Below are 18,842 nucleotides of genomic sequence, written 5' to 3' on the forward strand. Positions count from 1 at the left end.
CCCCAATACCCTGGGTACCTCAGTACCATATACTAGGGAATTATAAGGGTGTTCCAGTAAGCCAATGTAAATTGGTAAAATTGGTCACTAGCCTGTTAGTGACAATTTGAAAGTAATGAGAGAGCATAACCACTGAGGTTCTGGTTAGCAGAGCCTCAGTGAGACAGTTAGGCACCACACAGGGAACATATACATGCACACCTATGAGCACTGGGGCCCTGTGTGACAGGGTCCCAGTGACACATACATATAGGCCACAACCCTATGAGCACTGGGGTCCTGACTAGCAGGATCCCAGTGACACATAACAACCATACTGAAAACATGGTGTTTTCACTATGAGCACTGAGGCCTGGCTATCAGGATCCCAGTGAGACAGTGAAAACAGTGACAAACACCCTGACATACACTCACAAACAGGCCAAAAGTGGGGGTAACAAGGCTAGAAAGAGGCTACCTTCTCACACAACCCCCCCCCAAACGAAGGACAATAAGGCTAACCTTGGCCAGTTGAGACTTTATTGTCTAAGTGGTGATAAGTAGAGAGTAGCTCTGCAATAGACTGGTTACTCCCTTTATCATCCACTATATGGTTACTTCCCTGTGGGGATGTAAACCACCCTGTTTGAAGTTTTTTAGCTAACCAACAATGTGAAGATGTATTTTCAGAGTTTCTATCAGTAAGTTTTAGTTTAGAGCAGTGGGAATTATCCACTGAACCTATTTGTAATGATGGAAATGCCAGACAGGGATGCTGTCTCAGTAAAGCCATAGCTGGGCAAAAACTTTGTCCATTTGGCTGGAAGAGGGAACAGGGATGCTGTTTCTCTTGAGTTGGAGCAGGGCAGGGATGCTGTCCTATGAGCTCCACACTAGGGCAGGGATGCTGTCCTAAGTGTTGTGAGGCAGTACAGGGTTTCTGCACTAAAGTTTCTCTGGGAGGGTTGGAGGGATGCTCCATGTTAACTAAAATGGTGTTCTTTTTGTCACCAATGTTAGTTATCCCACAGAGAGGTACTTCTACCTCAGGGAGTCCAGCTATGCCAGCTGATGATTCCCTTGGAACAGGTGCCACCCCAGGAGAGGTTTCTCCCACCACAGGAATGGTATCCTGAATGGTAGGGTGGTTAGGGGATACTGTGATACCCTTTTTACCTGTTGATGGAGAGGGATCCTGAGTTTTCAGGCCTTCTCTCCTTTGCTTTTTCATTTCAGTAGAAATGAGAGGGAACAATTCCTCAGGGATGCCCAGCATGGCTGCATGGGCATAAAACTCTACATCAGCCCAACCTGAGGCCTCTAGGTCATTACCTAAGAGACAGTCTACAGGTAAGCTAGGTGATACCACCACCTGCTTAGGGCCAGTAACTCCACCCCAACTAAACTGAATTATAGCTAAGGGAAGAAACTTAGTGGAGTTATGGACATCAATAATCTTATACTGTTGTCCAATGATGTGTTGTTCAGGAGGCACTAGGTTTTCAGTCACCAAAGTGAAACTGGCACCTGTGTCCCTGTAGGCCAAGGCCTCAACACCATTTATTGAAACTGTCTGCCTGTACTTATCCATTGTAAGGGGACAAGCAGCCAGTGTGGCAAGGCCAATGCCACTAGGTGTGACAGAAACTGTCTTGGGACTGATGACATCAGTTTCCACTATGGACCCATAAGTGAACCCAACTACACCCTTTGCTTGACTGTTGCCAGCAGTCCCACCACTAGTACCACTACTGCTAGGGGCACTAGAGCTTGATGTATTAGTGGTGGTAGGCTCAGGGGGTTTACCTGGACAGGACTTATCCCCTGGCCTATGGCCTCTGTTTTTACACACAAAGCACCAAGGCTTTTTAATGTGTGCAGGTTGGGAAGAAGAGGAAGAATTTGTTTTATCCCCACCCTCTGAAGAGTGTTTAAGATTTGAAGTGGGATCTTTGGCTTTACCCTTATCCCCATGCTTATCTTGAGATTTTTCACCATCTTTCTTCTTATTGCCATCTTTGTCACCCCCTGTATGAACTTTTCTGTTCACCCTTGTTCTGACCCATTTGTCTGCCTTCTTTCCCAATTCTTGGGGAGAGGTCAGATCAGAGTCTACCAGGTACTGGTGCAACAAATCAGACACACAATTATTAAGAATATGCTCTCTCAGGATCAAGTTATACAGGCTGTCATAATCAGTAACTTTACTGCCATGTAACCACCCCTCCAAGGCCTTCACTGCCTGGTCAATGAAATCAACCCAGTCTTGTGAAGACTCCTTTTTGGCATCTCTGAACTTTATCCTGTACTGTTCAGTGGTTAAGCCATAACCATCCAGGAGTGCATTCTTAAGAACTTGGAAATTGTTAGCATCATTTTCTTTTACAATAAGGAGCCTATCCCTACCTTTTCCAGTAAATGATAGCCATAGGATAGCAGCCCACTGCTTTTGAGGGACATCCTGTACAACACAGGCCCTCTCAAGTGCAGCAAACCACTTGTTAATGTCATCCCCCTCCTTGTAAGGGGGAACTATCTTATGCAGATTCCTGGAATCATGCTCTTTTGCAGGATGACTATGGGGAATACTGCTGCTGCCACCATGGGTATCTAAACCCATTTTCTGTCTTTCCCTCTCTATTTCTAAAGACTGTCTATCCAAATCCAGCTGTTGCTTCTTGAGCTTCAGTCTGGTTTGCTCCACTCTCAATCTATTGAGCTCCCTTTCCAACAATCTGTCATCAGGGTGGGTGGGAGGGACATTTCTAGATACAGAGGTATGATGGGAATGAACAGAAGGAGACCTGTCCCTTACAGAGGGCACCCTAACAGCTTGGCTACCAGTATAATGTGAGAGCACATCATCAGTATGATGTGATTCAACCTCTGTACCAACTATGCTAGACTGTCTAGTAATGGGCAGGCTGAGAAGTTTCTTTCCTGAACCTTTTCCTGGGGGAGTCCCTGGATCAGATTGAGAACCATTAGCTACTTTTTCTACAGATTGGGCACTTATGGCCTTATCCTGTACTCTAAGCATATTAATTAACAGTTCTAAAGAAGGATTCTTCCCTACACTCAAACCTCTCTCTATGCAGAGACTCCTTGCTCCTTTCCAGCTAAGGTGATCATATGCAAGTTTGGACAGTTCAACTTTTTGGCCTGTGCCAGACATTTTTTAGAGAGAGTTAAAGTGATAGACAAAGAGAAAAAAGTTTTCAGAACTTTTTGGAAAGACAGAAAAAAACTTTTTAAACTTTTAAGAACTTTTTGAAAGTTTAGAAGTACTTTTCAGCACTTAGAAAAGAGTGAAAAGAGGAAATGCAAAACTTTTTGGCTATGTGTATATACACTGACCTTGTTTTGTATATTTTTCTCTTATGAAAAGTACAATGACAAGAGTGGTAAGTAGTCTCAAAGCACTTATCCCACCACTGCACAACCAATGTAGGAGGCTGGACTGGCTTGTAGTGAGTACCAAGGGGTACTTGCACCTTGCACCAGGCCCAGTTATCCCTTATTAGTGTATAGGGTGTCTAGCAGCTTAGGCTGATAGATAATGGTAGCTTAGCAGAGCAGCTTAGGCTGAACTAGGAGACGTGTGAAGCTACTACAGTACCACTTAGTGTCATATGCACAATATCATAAGAGAACACAATACACAGTTATACTAAAAATAAAGGTACTTTATTTTTATGACAATATGCCAAAGTATCTTAGAGTGTACCCTCAGTGAGAGGATAGGAAATATACACAAGATATATATACACAATAGCAAAAATATGCAGTATAGTCTTAGAAAACAGTGCAAACAATGTATAGTTACAATAGGATGCAATGGGGAAACATAGGGAGAGGGGCAACACAAACCATATACTCCAAAAGTGGAATGCGAACCACGAATGGACCCCAAACCTATGTGACCTTGTAGAGGGTCGCTGGGACTATTAGAAAATAGTGAGAGTTAGCAACATAACCCTCCCCAAGACCCTGAAAAGTGAGTGCAAAGTGCACTAAAGTTCCCCTAAGGACAAAATAGTCGTGTTAGAGGGAAAATGCAAGGAAAACACAAATCAGCAATGCAACAACGATGGATTCCTGACTGAGGGTACCTGTGGAACAAGGGGACCAAGTCCAAAAGTCACAAGCAGCTCGGAGATGGGCAGATGCCCAAGAAATGCCAGCGGTTGGTGCAAAGAAGCTCTTTCTAGGCTGAAGAACTGTGAATACTGGAGGAACGACAAGGGCTAGAGACATCCCCTTTGGAGGATGGATCCCCCACGCCTTGGAGAGTCGTGCAGAAGTGTTTTCCCGCCGGATGGACGCCAACAAGCCTTGCTACACGCAAATCGTGCGTTTGGCGTTTTTGGACGCTGCTGGGACCCAGGAGGGACCAGGAGGTCGCAAATTGGACCTGCAGAGAGAGGGGACGTCGAGCAAGACAAAGACCCCTCACTGAAGCAGGTAGCACCCGGAGAAGTGCCAGAAACAGGCACTACGAGGATGCGTGAAACGGTGCTCGCCGAAGTTGCACAAAGGAGTCCCACGTCGCCGGAGACCAACTTAGAAAGTCGTGCAATGCAGTTTAGAGTGCCGTGGACCCAGGCTTGGCTGTGCACGAAGGATTTCCGCCGGAAGTGCACAGGGGCCGGAGTAGCTTGCAAAGTCGCGGTTCCCAGCAATGCAGCCCAGCGAGGTGAGGCAAGGACTTACCTCCACCAAACTTGGGCTGAAGAGTCACTGGACTGTGGGGGTCACTTGGACGGTGTCGCTGGATTCGAGGGACCTCGCTCGTCGTGCTGAGAGGAGACCCAAGGGACCGGTAATGCAGCTTTTTGGTGCCTGCGGTTGCAGGGGGAAGATTCCGTCGACCCACGGGAGATTTCTTCGGAGCTTCTGGTGCAGAGAGGAGGCAGACTACCCCCACAGCATGCACAAGCAGGAAAACAGTCGAGAAGGCGGCAGGATCAGCGTTACAGAGTTGCAGTAGTCGTCTTTGCTACTATGTTGCAGGTTTGCAGGCTTCCAGCGCGGTCAGCGGTCGATTCCTTATCAGAAGGTGAAGAGGGAGATGCAGAGGAACTCGGCTGAGCTCATGCATTCGTTATCTAAAGTTTCCCCAGAGACAGAGACCCTAAATAGCCAGAAAAGAGGGGTTGGCTACCTAGGAGAGAGGAAAGGCTACTAACACCTGAAGGAGCCTATCACAAGGAGTCTCTGACGTCACCTGGTGGCACTGGCCACTCAGAGCAGTCCAGTGTGCCAGCAGCACCTCTGTTTCCAAGATGGCAGAGGTCTGGAGCACACTGGAGGAGCTCTGGACACCTCCCAGGGGAGGTGCAGGTCAGGGGAGTGGTCACTCCCCTTTCCTTTGTCCAGTTTCGCGCCAGAGCAGGGGCTAAGGGGTCCCTGAACCGGTGTAGACTGGCTTATGCAGAATTGGGCACCTCTGTGCCCAACAAAGCATTTCCAGAGGCTGGGGGAGGCTACTCCTCCCCTGCCTTCACACCATTTTCCAAAGGGAGAGGGTGTCACACCCTCTCTCAGAGGAAGTTCTTTGTTCTGCCATCCTGGGCCAGGCCTGGCTGGACCCCAGGAGGGCAGATGCCTGTCTGAGGGGTTGGCAGCAGCAGCAGCTGCAGTGAAACCCCAGGAAGGGCAGTCTGGCAGTCCCAGGGTCTGTGCTACAGACCACTGGGATCATGGAATTGTACCAACAATGCCAGGATGGCATAGAGGGGGCAATTCCATGATCATAGACATGTTACATGGCCATATTCGGAGTTACAATGGTGAAGCTACATATAGGTAGTGACCTATATGTAGTGCACGCGTGTAATGGTGTCCCCGCACTCACAAAGTTCAGTGAATTGGCTCTGAACAATGTGGGGGCACCTTGGCTAGTGCCAGGGTGCCCTCACACTAAGTAACTTTGCACCTAACCTTTACCAGGTAAAGGTTAGATATATAGGTGACTTATAAGTTACTTAAGTGCAGTGTAAAATGGCTGTGAAATAACGTGGACGTTATTTCACTCAGGCTGCAGTGGCAGGCCTGTGTAAGAATTGTCAGAGCTCCCTATGGGTGGCAAAAGAAATGCTGCAGCCCATAGGGATCTCCTGGAACCCCAATACCCTGGGTACCTCAGTACCATATACTAGGGAATTATAAGGGTGTTCCAGTAAGCCAATGTAAATTGGTAAAATTGGTCACTAGCCTGTTAGTGACAATTTGAAAGTAATGAGAGAGCATAACCACTGAGGTTCTGGTTAGCAGAGCCTCAGTGAGACAGTTAGGCACCACACAGGGAACATATACATGCACACCTATGAGCACTGGGGCCCTGTGTGACAGGGTCCCAGTGACACATACATATAGGCCACAACCCTATGAGCACTGGGGTCCTGACTAGCAGGATCCCAGTGACACATAACAACCATACTGAAAACATGGTGTTTTCACTATGAGCACTGAGGCCTGGCTATCAGGATCCCAGTGAGACAGTGAAAACAGTGACAAACACCCTGACATACACTCACAAACAGGCCAAAAGTGGGGGTAACAAGGCTAGAAAGAGGCTACCTTCTCACAAACCCCTCCTGGCTGTTCCCTGTGAGGCTCCCACTCCTGGGCAACCCCCAGGGTGAAGCCAGGCATCCAAGCGCTGTCAGGGCCATTGTGGAGATTAAACAAGCTATTGCCCAAAGTTACAGAGTGGGACCCATTAATTAGATTAGGCACCAAGACGAGAATTATCTGGTCCAATGGAATTGAGCCCAAGACACGCCGAGGCGGGAATTGAACCCTGGTCCCGGGCCAGATATCTGCAACAGGGTCTGCCGCTCTAACCATTGTGCCACACTTCTCCAGGGTAGAGTGGGTGGGTAGACTGCAATGGGATGGGGTGGAGTGGGGTAAAGTGGATTCAAGTGGAGAGGGGTAGATTGGTGTGGAATGGGGTGGAGTGTATTTGGATAGATTAGAGTAGAGTCAAGATTGGAGTGAGACTGAGAAAGAGTGGAGTGGGTAGATTATGGTGAGTGAAGTGGGGTAGTTTGGGTGGATTAGAGCAGCGTAAATTGGAATGGAGTGGGGTAGATTGGAGTGGGGTAGATTGAAGAGAGATGACTGGAGTGGAGTAGTTTGGAGTGGGGTATATTGGAGTGTAGTGGGTTGGACTGGATTAGAGAGGGGTGGGGTAGAATGCCATGGGGTAGGGTGAAGTGGGGTGGGGTGGGTTTGAATAGATTGGGGTAGAGTGAGGTAGATTGAAGTGAAGTAGATAGGGGTAGATTGGAATTAGGCAGATTGGTGAGGTAAATTGGAATAGGGTACATTAGGGTGGAGTGTGGTGGATTGAGGTGGAGTGGGTTAGATTGGAGTGGAGTGGGGTAGATTGGAGTGAGGCACATTAGCTGAAGTCGAGTGGGGTAGATTTGGGTTGAGTGGTGTGGGGCGGAGTGGGGTGCATTGGATGGATTGGAGAGAGTTGATTGGGGTGGAATGGGGCACATTGCAGTAGACTGGACTGTGGTAGATTGCAGTAGATTGGAATAGGGTACATTATTGCAGATTAAAGTAAAGTAATTTGTGGTGGAGTGGGGTAGAATGGAGTGGAGTGATTTAGATTAGAGTAGAGGGGAGTTGCATAGATTGCAGTGGGGTTTGGAGTGGAATGGAGTAAATTGGAATGTAGTGGGATACATTAGAATGGAGTGGGGTAAATTGGAGTGGGGTAGGGTGGAGTAGACTGGAGTGGAGTTGGGTAGATTGGAGTGGAGTTGGGTAGATTGGAGTTGAGTGGAGAGGAGTAGGGTGGATGTGGTAGATTGGAGTGTGGTGGGTTACAGTAAATTGGAGTGGGGTAGATTGAAGTGGAGGGGGTAGACTGGGGTAGATTGGAGCAGAGAGGGATAGATTTGAGTATACTTCTGTAGATTGGGGGAGTGGGAGAGAGTGGAGTGGTTTGGGGTAGATTGGAGAGGAGTAGATTGGAGTGGAGTTGGGTAGACTGGAGTGGGGTAGATTGGGGGGAGTGGGGTAGATTGGAGTGGCAAGGTTTGTAGTAAAATGGGGTAAATTGGATAGTAGGGGAGTGGATTGGGGTAGAGTGGATTGGGGTACAATGAGTTAGAGTGGGATAGATTGGAGTGGGGTAGAAGAATTGGGTGGAGTGCAGTAGATTGGGGTAGATTGTAGCAAAGTGGGGTGGTGTAGATTGGAGTACACTGGAGAGGAGTGGGATAGACTGGAGTGGTGTGTGTGGGGGGGAGGAATGTAGAGTGGAGTGGCATGTTGTGTCGTGGAGTGAGTGGCCTAGATTGGGTGTGAAGTCAAGAGGTGTGGCGTTTCTTAGAGTGTCTTAGAGAGGAGGGGTGTAGAGTTGAGTGGTTTGTTGCAGAGTATAGTGAAGTGGCATAGAATAAAGTGGCGTGGAGTGGGATAGTGGGAGTATACATAGTGTGGTAGCTCAATGGCATTACCGACAACAGGTTTTCAATTCAAATGATTACTTTTGCACCTAAATACTGTTTTACTGCACACAAACGATAATGTGTGCAAATGTCATCACCTAGCGTATAGATGTGTTTTGATCGTATTCAAATATTTGTTTCCACCACACTTTAAAAATTACAAAAAAAATGTGCTTCATTTTCACTAATTCTGATGTATTCTGAAACATCGAGACAGTTCTGTTTTGTTGTGTGCTAGAAAAGAAACAAATCTTACACCCGGTCCTCTTACATGACTACTCAGCACGATTGTCACATATGTTCTCTCACTTTGAAGTCAGAGAAAGAAAAATAAACCCCAGGCACCCTGGAAGAGAGAGCTTGACATTTGACCTCTGTCTCTGAATGCACAGCAAATGCAACAAGATAAGAACAAGTTTTAAAGGCATGTTTACAGAAAGCGAGTTTGTGGAAGAACACAGTAGGTCAGCTTTCTGATAGTCCCCAAGATGTCTTTAGCAAACCAGACAGCTTTGATGTCTTGAAATCTTTGACCTTAAAAGCAACAGTAAGCAGGATACAAAGTAATATGCTGCATGAAAAAAATATAAAGAAAAAAAGCACACACTCTTTAAAAATGCATGATTAATTAAAAAAATGAAATGTGAACAAGGACTGAGTCACAGACACAAATTACAGCATAGTTTTTACAGTCATTGCTCTTGAAATATATTTGTTTTTCTGCCAGTAAAGTTAAGGACATGGATAAAGGGCATGATAGGAGCCCATTTCAAAGTCTATTTTTAGGTTTTGCCTGCACAGGCTTACACTGTGCTTGCCAAGTCTTTTGTTTCTAAAAAGATTCTTTTTCCAGGTCCAGGTCACTTCCTGCTTTTCTGTTCTTCTGTTCTTTTGCTTTTGCCGATCCATGGATCGTGGCCAAAGTACACTTTCCGGTTTTTGGTGATTGGTTACTTTTTGATGTGCTTCCTCTGGTTACTTTCTTGGTTTTCTTTTTTACATATAGAAAGAAGCACTTTGTGCGATAGCACGTGTTTGATGTAGTAATATTATGAAGTGGTAAAACACACAAAGTGTTTGCAGTGCTTTACACGAGCACCCTCCTTTTGAAGGGATGGTTATTAGGCATCGGTTTCTTCTGCCTAATCTAGAAATGGTGCTTGGTATCGCACCTTTGTGCTGCATGTTCCACAAGCAGATCTAGTAACCTAGAGGATACTGCACCATGCAAACGCTCGCTCAGCAAAGACATTGTGTAATGGCCTGCGGCAGTGCACCCTGGTGGTGTGTGTTCTCGAGGGACATCTAGTGACATTTGAGGTACTGCACCCTTGTAATGCTTGTTCCTCAAAGACACCTAGTGACAGGATGCGGTAGTGCACACTTGCACTTGTTTCTCTACAGGGACACCTAGCAGCAAGGTGTGACACTGTACCCTTGTGGTCTTTGCTCAACAGGGATATCTCGTGATTGCTGTTGCAATGCCAAGACATTTGAAATTTATTCTGTCACTGCTGTTAAATTAAAGTATATCATCCCTTCAAAAGGAGAATGCTTGTGTAAAGCACTGCAAAACCTAGTATTGGTGTGCCTTACACGAGCACGCTCCCTTTAAAGGGATTTTTAAGAGTCCATTCTACTGCCGATGGTGAAGGGAGACTGCATACTTTATCTTGACAGTAGTGACAAATTAAATTCCAAATGCAACGTATTCTTGTTGCTGCACCAAGAAGCTTCTTTTTATAAATTATAGTGCTTGGTGATTGCATGTTATTTGTAATGTTGGCATTTTTTCAGAATGTAAAAAGCTTTTAACAGCCCATTTTGTTTAGTGTTATGCGTATATAATAATTCCTCATTTAACCCCTCGGGTGCCCGGGACGAGGTGGTTACGTCCGCTGCTGTGGCGCTCAGGCGCCAGGGACGTTACCACCTCGTCCAGCTACCGGCCCCCCCAGCGCAGGGATGGAAGGGGAATCGCTTCCCCTTCCACCCCCGCACCCCCAACCCCCTCTTCTTTCATGTCTCTCTCTGCATTTCTGCAGATGCAGATCAGCCTACTTTTATTAGGCCAATCTGCCCCCAAGAGGGGGGCAGAAACCACCAGACACCAGGGATTTTTTTTGTCAGTTTCACATGAGGGGAGCGACCCCTTAGGCAAGGGTCGCTCCCCTGTGGGGGGGGGGGGGTTAAATTTGTTTTAGGGCATTTCTGCCCCCCTTATGGGTAGATAGGCCTATTGTAATTAGGCCAATCTGCCTCGGGGGCAGAAACCCCCCTGACACCAGGGATCTTTTTTTTTTTTTATATGCGGGGAGCGACCCTGGGGAGGGGCAAATTGTCTTTAGGCCATTTCTGCCCCCCTTTATTATGCCAATCTGTCCCCAAGAGGTCAGAAACCACCTGACACCAGCGATTTTTATATTTTTGCATCAATTTCACGCAAAAGGAGTGACCCCTTAGGCAAGGGTCGTTCCCCTAGGGGGCAAATTTATTTTAGGCCATTTCTGCCTCCCTTAGGGGCAGATTGGCCTATTTTTATTAGGCCGATCTGCCCCCTTGGGGGCAGAAACCACTTAGGCACCAGGGACCGGTGTGTGTGTATGTGTGTGTTTTGTTTGGGGGGGCAGCCCCTTGGCCAGTGGTCGCTCCCCATGGGGGCACATTACTGTTGGCCATATCTGCCACCTTTGGAGGCAGATCGGCCTATTTTTGGAAGGCCCATCTGCCCCCATGGGGGGCAGAAAGCCCACCAAAGACCAGGGAAGATTTTTTTCAAAATAAGAGGGTGGGGGTATGGCCATACCCCCACCCTGAATAAATGGGGCCAAAGTTGTTCTGCCCACCAGTGGGCAGATGGGGCAATTACCCCGATCCACACCCCGGGGGCTGAAAGCCTACTAGATGCCAGGGAATTTTTTTGAAAAAGTGGGGTAGTGGCTACCAACCAGTATGGGCATTATTATGCCCCCACCCCAATTGAAGGGGATAACAGTCTTTCAGGTCTCCCCCGCAACCTAAAACATCTTATCCCACAAAAGGCAAGAGGACATTTGATTATTTTGGGTTTTGGTTTTATATTTGGGCCATGTGAGCTCGCCTAACTCTCAAAATCGTCCCACTTGGAATGGTGAGGGCTGCACTTTTTGGACTTTGGGACGCTGACATGTAGAAAAATTGACAAGACCTAGAAACATCTGAAAACTAAACATCTAGGTGAGTCCAGGGTGGTGTGCTTCACATGCACTCCACACCATTTTCAAACCCACAATGCACAGCAAACTTCCAACTGTGCTGGAAATCACACATTTTTTCCACATTTTTGTGATGGGACCTTCCAGAATCTGCAGGAATCCACAAAAGTCCTACCAGCCAGCATTGCCTCATCTATACTGATAAAAATTCTGCCCCACTTGTCAGCCTAATTTTTTTTTCTCAAACTGCCCTTTTGGACCCATTTTGGTTCCCCCTCAATTTTGGAATGTTTTTGGCTCTTCCCTGTCACAGGCACTTGGCCCACCTACAAAAGTGAGGTATAATTTTTACCGGGAGATTAAAGGGAACATTGGGTGGTAGGAAATTTGTCCGGGTGTGGTGATCCCACACAGAAATGTGGGAAAAATGTGATTTTTGCTCTAGCTAAATTTGAGGTTTGCTGAGGATTCTGGGTAAGAAAACACAAGTCACACCTCCCTGGACTCCCTCGGGTGTCTAGTTTTCAGAAATGTCTGGGTTTCGTAGGTTTCCCTGTATAGCTGCTGAGCCCAGGACCAAAAACCCAGGTTCCCCCAACTGCAAAAACAGGTAGTTTGTATTTGATAATTTTGATGTGTCCAGGTAGTGTTTTGGGGCATTTCCTCTTGCAGGCACTCTGCCTACCCACACAAGTGAGGTACCATTTTTATTGGAAGACTTGAGGGAACGCTGGGTTGAAGGACATTTGTGGCTCCTCTCAGATTCTAGAACTTTCTGTCACCGAAATGTGAGGAAAAGTGTTTTTAGACACATTTTGAGGTTTGCAAAGGATTCTGGGTAACAGAACTTGGTGAGAGCCCCACAAGTCACCCCATCCTGGATTCCACTAGGTATGTAGTTTTCAAACATGCACAAGTTTGGTAGGTTTCCCTAGGTGCCGGCTGAGCTAGAGGCCAAAATCTACAGATTGGCACTTTGCAAAAACAGCTCTGTTTTCTTTTGGAAAATGTGATGTGCCCATGTTGTGTTTTGGGCCATTTCCTGTCGTGAGCACTAGGCCTACCCACACAAGTGAGATACCATTTTTATCAAGAGATTTCAGGGAACGCTGGGTGGAAGGAAATTCATGGCTCCTCTCAGATTACAGAACTTTCTGTCACCGAAATGTGAGGAAAAAGTGTTTTTGGGCAAACTTTTGAGGTTTCCAAAGGATTCTGGGTAACAGAACCTGGTGAGAGCCCCACAAGTCACCCCATCTTGGATTCCTCTAGGTGTCTAGTTTTCAAAAATGCACAGCTTTGGTAGGTTTCCCTAGGTGCCGGATGAGCTAGAGCCACAGCTAGGCACTTTCCAAAAAATGTCCGGTTTTTGGGTGGAAAATGTGATGTGTCCACTTTGTGTTTTGGGGCATTTCCTGTTGTGGGCACTTGACCTACCCACACAAGTGAGGTACCATTTTTGTCGGGGGACTTGGGGGACCGGTGGGTGGAAGGAAATTTGTGGCTCCTCTCAGATTCCAGAATTGTCTGTCACTGAAATGTGAGAAAAAAGTGTTTTTTTGGCCACATTTTGAGGTTTGCAAAGGATTCTGGATAACAGAACCTAGTGAAAACCCTACAAGTCACCCTACCCTGGATTCCCCTAGTTGTCTGTTTTGCAAAAATGCACAGGTTTGGTAGGTTTTCCTACCTGCCGGTTGAGCTAGAGATCAAAATCCACAGCTAGACACTTTCCAAAAAACACGTCAATTTTCAATCTAAAAATGTGATGTGTCCATTTTGCGTTTCCTGTCTCGGGTGTTAGGCCTACTCACGCAAGTGAGGTACCATTTTTATCAGGAGACTTGGGGGGACACAGAATAGCAGAACAAGTGTTATTGCCCCTTGTCTTCCTCAACATTTTCTCCTTCCAAATGTAAGACAGTGTGTAAAAAAGACGTCTATTTGAGAAATGCTCTGTGATGCTAGTAAGGGGACCCCAAAATTCAGAGATGTGCAAATAACCACTGCTTATCAACACCTTATCTTGTGCCCATTTTGGAAATACAAAGGTTTTCTTGATACCTTTTTTTCACTCTTTATATTTCACCAAATGAATTGCTGTTTACCCGGTATAGAATGAAACCCCATTGCAAGGTGCAGGTCATTTATTAGCTCTGAGTACCTAGGGTTTTTGATGAACCTACAAGCCCTATATTTCATCACAACAGAAGAGTCCAGCAGACGTAATGGTATATTGCTTTCAAAAATCTGACATCGCAGGAAAAAGTTACGGAGTAAAACATGGAGAGAAATAGCTATTTTGTTCACCTCAATTTCAATATTTCTTTTATTTTAGCTGTTATTTTCTGTAGGAAAACCTTGTAGGATCTACACAAATGACCCCTTGCTGTATTCAGAATGTTGTCTATTTTTCTGAAATGTTTTACTTTCTACGATCCAGCATTGGTTTCACATCCATTTCATTCACTAACAGGAAAGAGGCTAAAAGCACAAAAAATATTAAAAATGGGGCATGTCTCAGTAAAATGCCAAAACTGTGTTGAAAAATTTGGTTTTCTGATTCAAGTCTGCCTGTTCCTGAAAGCTGGGAATCTGGTGATTTTAGCACTGCAAACCCTTCGTTGATGCATTATTCAGGGGAAAAAAACACAAGCCTTCTTCTACAGCCCTTTTTCCCATTTTTTTTTTTAAACTGAAATTTTCACTGCATTTTGGCTAATTTCTTGGTCTCCTTCAGGGGAACCCACAAACTCTGGGTACCTCTAGAATCCCTAGGATGTTGGAAAAAATGGACGCAAATTTGGTGTGGGTAGCTAATGTGGACAAAACGTTATGAGGGCATAAGCGCGAACTGCTCCAGATAGCCAAAAGAAGGGCTGTCACCTGAGGGGGAAAAGGCCTGGCAGCAAAGAGGTTAAATATTTTATTGCATTTTTCAACCTTTATGGGAAATTATGTGTTCATTTGCCTAATATGTAATACAGTCAAAAATGAAGCAAGCGGTAGTGTAGTAAAAAATGTAGAGGCTGAGAGAGGCTGCATACTTTATCTTAGCATTAGTAACAGATTAAATTCCAGCCGCCAGGTTTGTCGCAGTTCCAAGAAGCTTGTTTTTAGAAGCAAATATGGTTGCCAACTGCATGGTGAATGAAGCTTGCACATTACTAAAACAGGCGCACGATTTGTATAATTTCGGTTCTGTTATAGCCATACAGGTAAATTGTAAGATTACATTAAATTAATAAAACACACAACCTATTCTAACTACACATTACAATACTTTGCCCCAATGCCATTTAAAACTAAGGGACAATATTAAACTGATTAAGGACCTAGGAAAGAAAAAAAATAGTAACTCAAAATATCTCTATAAAAAATAAACAAAGGCAAAAATATAACATAGGCAAAACCTATTGGCTTTGCCAATGCTTGCTAATTATTGCTAAACCCCGCTGACTCGGCCGCCTAGGGCACTAGTCTTGGTTCCCTGTTAAGCATAGCACACATCGGAGTCCTCTTGGCACTGTAAAAATCTTCAGCATATAAATTTCTGGCATAATGTAACCAGCCCTAGAAGAAAATATGATGTAATAATCAAAGCAATTAGAGAGAAAAAGAGCTAAAGATTTAGTAATTAAAAAAAAAATCTGCGTGTTGGACGAAAGCAAATGCAGAGTAATATTAAAATAGAAAGCTTAGTAGAACATTGTCCCTTCCTCTGGGAGTGCCACGTTTATGCTTGTGGTATGACACCTGCTGGTTTGGAGTCCTACAGAAATGTAAACGCATCTCTAGGTACATCGAAAGAGAATAACTTAAATAATAGCATATAACATTTTGCGACACGTACTGATAATGATCACAAAAACTATACAATGATTTATGAAACATCGCCATTCTGTATTAGAGAATGAAGCGCGCATGCAGATATGAAGGGAAGAGAAATATCATTTAATGTCTGCTTCCTAGCTCAATCCTACTTTCTTGAAAAACAGAACGCGCCCCCAAGCAAAACATGTTACTTTCAAATGATAAAAGACATTACCAGAGGGATGTAAAAAAATGAGATAGAATGATTAAGCTGAACAGAAACTTCAACTGATAACATTGCTCTTGGAATGGGATGTGTTTTTCCAAAATGTGCCTTGCTTTTATTGAACACAGGCGCCGCTTTCGCTGTCACTCAGCCTAAACAATTTGCAATTGTCTCGCAAAATTGACTGAGGATCCAGATGCTGCAACTTCTGCTTACCCGATACCAGAAAAAGAGAACAGCAGTACATAGGGATTTGCCCATGGTGAAAACAGGATGCAGATCTCTTTTTGTTCCCTGTTCAGTAGACACCTACTTGGACACCTACTTGGACGCCTACAAACTTCCAGAGAGCTAAGACAGAGACCAGGCGTCTTCTGGCCACCGGATGCAGAGAGAAAAGCTAACTGCTACTCCTTTTCCTCCGCAGAATGTGCCGGTGCAGACTTTTTATTTCTTCTAAAGAGGCCATCTCGGTTAATCGTCTGAATAAGCCGTGCATCTTCAAAGCAACAGTGTAATTTCAAGGACTGTGGGGGCCCTGGGCAAGACTGACTTCAGGTGGCGATGTTCCGGACAACTGTGAATTTTAGGAACGATTTTCCGCTAAATAATTGGACCGTTATGGTGGCAGTCAAAATTGAATAATACCCTAAGGCTCAGAAAGAGAAAAGGCAGGTTGAGAGAGAAAGTTCACTCTCCAAGAGGCCCCTTGGAAAGAGGGGGCTCTGAGCTATTTCCCACGTTGCCCGTATCTTAAAAAGACTCTGCTAAGCAAGTGATGAAGCTGAAATGAAGGTTTTACATTTATTAGTGCATAAACGTAGTGCTGCAATAATCAAGTGTGACTTTAATCGAACTAAATAAGATTGTACGGGGACAAATGTGCCCTCAGCGTAGTTTGCCAACATTTATAAGCGTGCTTCATAAAACGTGATGTATTAGAATTGTACTAGTTTGACATAATCGTAAACGTGTGCCATGATTTGCTTGTTAGAAATGCTTTAGCTTAGCATAACTTTAGTGGAGGCTTTGGCCTAGTTGCCTTGTCTCACGATTTAGATGCTCGTATTTTTCCAATGTGCTAATGAAACGGGTAGTCTTGCTTGAAGCTGTACTTTTCCAGTGAGATCGTTCACATGCTTATCTTAAGGTTTCGTGCCAGCCTGGCATCTTTTTTTTTTTCACTCCAAGGTCAATCTGCAGGTGCAGACAATGGACGCTCTGAAAGTGAGTTAATTGGTAAAATATGTTGCAACTTACGTTCCCGACTCCAAGGATAATGTATGCTTAAGTAAAAGCTTGAGAACTGTTGTTTTTGATTAGACAATTTGAAGCTAACCTATGAACCCTCCAATGGAAGACCCTACTGGATTTGAACTGTTGTCTATTTAAACCAGGTGCACAAGGAGAAAGTAGCGAGAGCGCGCACCCATTACGAACTTTAGCAGCCATTTTGAGAGACATTACGAGAGACATCGCCCATACCCGCCATTTTGCAGGACATTGGCCATTATGGCCCATCTTGCTGACTTCGTCATTTTGCCGTCTTCTAGAGACTTTTAAGATATTCTCGCCCTAGAGACTTTAACTTTGATTTGCCCCTTTGCATGAAGTATTAGTTTAATCTTGCCGCTGTGAGGCAACTGCCCCGTCCACCCTGCCCCTTTGCCCCAGTCCCATGCTGATCGAATCCGGTACCTGTGAGACGAAGACTTCATTGAATGCTGATTGAATTTGGTAAATATGAAAGGAAAATTGTACAATTGCATTGTGTTTTCTTTTTAGGTAACCAACTGCTGATTTTTGATAAGAGCCCTAGTTAGGAGTTTTCTAAATTAATGTTGCTAAATTGTTTTGCATGAAGACCCACATGCTGATGCTAATTTGAGGTTAGATGAGGATTCATTTGATGCACGATGCAATTTGAGACCTTGTTATGCTGACTAAATGTATGCAATTAGCCCATTACAGATTGTATTCTTAGTGGTTTGTGTTGCCATCATAGAAGGCATTGTTATTCAAATGCTCCATAGATTGCATCTGTTTCGTCGTTATGGACAGCTATTAATGTTCATTTACATATATCATTTGGTGTTGAGACACATCTACATTGTGCTAGCTTTGTTAATATAGGGAAATAAATTCATTAACTTTGCATAAACTGGTGTGGTTATTCATGACCGAAAGGTCATGGTTCGCCGAAATGTATTCTGGATTAATTGTGAAGTGTTATGTTGATCAGGGTATTGCTTATGTTCGTTATTGATTATCGATTATTGATTTTGATTGATTACTCCTGGGTAAGGAGAGTCCCACTTGGTCAAAAGATTCATCGACCCAAGAGCGTCCAACTACAGGTAAATTATTAGGTACGGAACGCTCTATCAGTAGATGGTAGCAGAGGATGGTTTCGCCCTTTGGGACCCCGTACTTTTAAAGTACATGGTGTTGAATTAACGGTTACGCCCTTTGAGACCCCACCCGAGAAGTTGAATTAGATTTTTCCCGGGTAAAACAGATTGAGAGAATGATGATGGGCTAAGTCCCCCGCGACTTTCCCGGGATCTTGGAGCTTGCGAATGGAAAGAATGGAGGTGTAGAATCGGCGTTGGTGGTACTAGTGACGGTATGAGTGAAGTTAGGATTTTGCGCTTGCACAGCTTATTGCCGCAGATTGTGTGAAAAGGTTGCGAGGATTTTAGAGAATAGCGGAGGTGCGACTCCGAGTGTAGAAGTAGGGAAGTCGTCGAACTTCATAGAAATAGCGGAGGTGCGACTCCGAGTGTGAGAGTAGGGAAGTCGTCGAACTTCACGTGTATGTGGCGCTTTGTGCAGAAAAAGGTCCACGTGGTTGTTGTTGTTGAGACGGGCCCTGCGAGGTCAAGAGACTTCGGAGTATGTTGAAAAGTGTATGAGACACTTGTTTATGTTGTGGTCTGGTCGGTTTAGTAGGTTGATCGGGCGTGGTCAACGAGTCGGTACGTGTGTTAAGGGAGTGAAAGAAACTTCGACTTCGGGCTTTGACAAATTCTATGTGCACTAGAATAGATCATTGACAAGTTGAGAGCAGAGTCTGCGGGTCAGATTTGCTTGCGAAAGTGGGGACCGAGAAAGATGGAATAACTGCCGAGGCTAGTGAAAAATCCCTAAGGTCCT

Source organism: Pleurodeles waltl, chromosome 2_1 (genome assembly GCF_031143425.1).
Source record: "Pleurodeles waltl isolate 20211129_DDA chromosome 2_1, aPleWal1.hap1.20221129, whole genome shotgun sequence".
Classification (NCBI taxonomy): domain Eukaryota; kingdom Metazoa; phylum Chordata; class Amphibia; order Caudata; family Salamandridae; genus Pleurodeles; species Pleurodeles waltl.